This window comes from Metopolophium dirhodum, chromosome 1, assembly GCF_019925205.1.
Source record: "Metopolophium dirhodum isolate CAU chromosome 1, ASM1992520v1, whole genome shotgun sequence".
Lineage (NCBI taxonomy): Eukaryota > Metazoa > Arthropoda > Insecta > Hemiptera > Aphididae > Metopolophium > Metopolophium dirhodum.
In genome coordinates this window covers 24,167,310-24,170,782 of record NC_083560.1, presented here as the reverse complement: position 1 = coordinate 24,170,782, position 3,473 = coordinate 24,167,310, and the positions used below count along the sequence as shown (strand labels likewise).

Here is a 3,473-nt window from a genome sequence, read left to right as displayed (position 1 = left end):
TAATATAATTTTACTGTTTTTTGTATAGGGGCAATGCAATGAAAATACATTTGTTGACGTTGCATCTGCACAAAACTTAATACAAGGTGGTAAATTATGTCATTCATTGTTTAAAAAAATGTGAACCAACTATATTTTTAAATTATTTTAACTTGATGAGTAAACTATAGTTTGGAATTGACAACTCCATATTTAACATGATCTTGTGTAGCTATACTTTCTGTCAATTACAACAATTATTTTTAGAATATCATCGTCTAGCTGGAAGAGATTTTGAAGATGTTATCAAAAGTGAATTCATTGGAGATATTGTGAATGAGTCTAGAGCAGTTGGTAAGAACTTGAAATTTTCTAGTTTAAACTGTTTTTATATAAACTATTATATTATTGTTTTACAGTAAAATCCGTAAGAGACAAAAGTGTATACTTTGCCAAATGTTTGCTTGGAAGCAAGCCTGGTTTTGGCACAGATACCAGACCATTGATTCGTATTTCGTTGAAATTAAAAATGTTTACATGTCAATGTGAGGGAGGTCTTTGCTGGCTGATCACTGTAAATTGGTGAAAAATGGTACATCCTTTAATGTTGCACTTACTAGTTACTTCTATGTTTAATAATATCGTACGTAAAAACCAAAATATCTGCACCATCCAACAATAAAAACTCATCAGGTGATGATAAAACTGAAAGGGATATCATACATCTAAAACATATAGAACAAATAAAAACGTTAAGTTTTGCCATCAATTTAGCTTATTGTTTAAAAATTATTTATTGTCATCAAAAATGTATATTATGTTATTGAACGAACATCAAAATTAAATACTGCAGTTAATAAAATAAATAATCAGGCTTTACTATTAACTGTATGCCTACATGATACAACTATAAATGTTAGGGGGATTGACCCCATTCAACCTGCCACTGAAGTCAACGGTATCACAACAATTTAGTCCATCAAAACTATATTAATAATCAAATATTAATTTTTAGATGTATGGTGGCCTGTCAATACCAAAATATACATCTAGATTCAAGGGCTGGCAATCAAGTTCAAAATCCAAATTAGAATGTGGTATATTCTTATCAGATTTAAAACTCAATGATTTTATGAAGGTATATAGTTCAGTTTTGTATATATTTATATGTTTATTATAATGGTACATCCATAAAAATTAATTTTCAGATTATTTGTGGAGTCACTGTTCAACTTGGTTTCAATTTCTTGTCGCTCAACTTATATATATTTTCAAATGATAAATCATTAAATACGAAAAACGATTCTGAGCGGTGACTTTGTGTCAACATAGAATACTTGTATGCATAATTATACATAAAAATTTATAAAAATAAAATATAAATCTTAATTATCACATCGCTTTAAAATATAGCGTACATTGCTGGTGAAATTTTTCTTTTCGTAAGAGGTAAATAACTTGTTGGGAACCTTCTATTATAATGTCTAATGTTAGCTATGAAAAGAAAAAGTTTTATGAATTTCTAATTGAAAAATAATTTACAAAATTTGAAAAAAATACTATATTTTATCATTTTCTTACCACTCTTATCATTTTTTAGACAAGTGCTTATCAGTTATTAATCGTATAGTAGTATCCTAAATTGTTTTCGTTATTCATTTATCGTCAGTGGTTAGTAGTACTAACTTAGTACATAGTTTGTACTTTGTAGTCAATTTAATGTCATAAAAATGGCATTCCATAATAATTGTAGGTTAAATTTAGTTTATATTAAAATGTTTTGTATTATATTATATTTGTTTGGTAATTTAATTATTATATTTTTCATTTACAGAGAAAATACAAATCCAAATGAAAAGTATCTCTTTGATTATGGAACATTTCTCATGACTCATCACACACTGTGACAAGCTGGTGTCGCTTACTTAGATTACTGTTCAGCTGTAGGTAAAGGACATCTATCAATGTTGTTGTCAAAGTTAGATATAACATCAGATTTGAGAATGTCAACAATTTTACATTCTGCTACAGCCAGGCGCTTACATAATGTTGGTGAGTAAATTTAAGAAAAAAACTATTTTACTTGATTAAAATATATTGCTAATTAATAAAGTATATTATCAACTAAAACTATTGTTTTTATTAGTTTCTAGTGTTTGTAAAGTGAATGTGAAGCTTACAAAAATCAAGAGTCGGTGAAGCTCTGTGTTGGGCAATAAGAGGGCAAGCCAGCGCTTTTGCCATAGATTTAGGAGATCTATATTTGAAAGAATATGTTAAAGGTGGATCCTTTGCTTGTCCAGATATACTGGAAAATGTAGGATTAATTGTTGTCACTTGTGATTGATTTATGTTTATTGGTAAATACTAAATTTTATTATTATTTGTATCGTATAATACATTATATTATTCTTTTTATTTTGTCTAATATCTTATCTTAATATTTTTATTTTATCTTATACTAAGTAAACTCCAATTTACAAAATATAGATTTAAAAATCAGTAATTGAATATTTAATAACATATCAATTCATTGTTAAAAATGTATCAATAACAATTCCAAACCCAATAAAATTATTGATAAAATGATGCATTCCGAAATCTATATCAAAATAATGAACAACAAAAGAAAATGTAATCAAGAATTATATTATATGGAAAATAAAATTGAATCACAAACTAAAATATGTATTATATATAACAAGTTAAAATTATATAATTATGAAACATTAAGAACGAATTTCAATAATATAAAACTAGAGCGATGGGTTAAACCATTAAACTCATTAAATCAATGTATGCACATATTATCAACTAAAATAAAAACTATTCTTTACCCTAAATATAAATTTAAATTTGAATTTAAACCACCAGAAACCAAGGAAACAATATGTCAGAACATAATACGCCAAATAGAAAACAACCAATTTAAATGGTTACTTTACTTTTCCACATTATACTCAATTGTAATAATTTTCAACAAATAAAAATTCATACCTTAAAAATTCTACTAGCTGCCAGCACATATCCAATAATATTCAAAATACATCAAATATTTTCATATTATGTGAAATATTCGATAGAAAAACTAATAATTATATTGAATGAATTATATTGAAAAATAAAATATTATAGCGAGGCATGAAATAAAAAAACTTCCAAATTATTAGATGAAATTAAAAATTATACTTTTATGTAAACTAAGAATAGAAATTAATGCAATTCAAATGTCTTATATACAACAAAATATCTATTACAAATAAGAATAGTTTATTATATACTAATAAAAAGCCATTATTAGATCAAAATAAATATTAAGGTAAATTATAAAAGAGATATATTATTATAAGTACTTAATAATCGTATTACATAAATACAATTTAAATATAATATAGTATACAAAATAATACAAAATACAAAAAATGAAAACAAAAAAATAACATAAAACAAAAAATGAGAAATTTATATTATTAATAATCTTAATAAAATTAATT

At 24.9% G+C, this 3,473-nt stretch overlaps 1 long non-coding RNA gene across 1 annotated transcript; it reads left to right on the top strand.

Annotated features, from left to right (window-relative positions):
- Positions 1 to 212: 212 nt before the first annotated feature.
- On the top strand, positions 213 to 1,050 carry LOC132933882 (uncharacterized). The gene is made up of 3 exons (XR_009662953.1): positions 213 to 333; positions 399 to 571; positions 995 to 1,050. It is a non-coding gene; the product is annotated as an uncharacterized LOC132933882 (long non-coding RNA).
- The last annotated feature ends 2,423 nt before the right edge of the window (positions 1,051 to 3,473 follow it).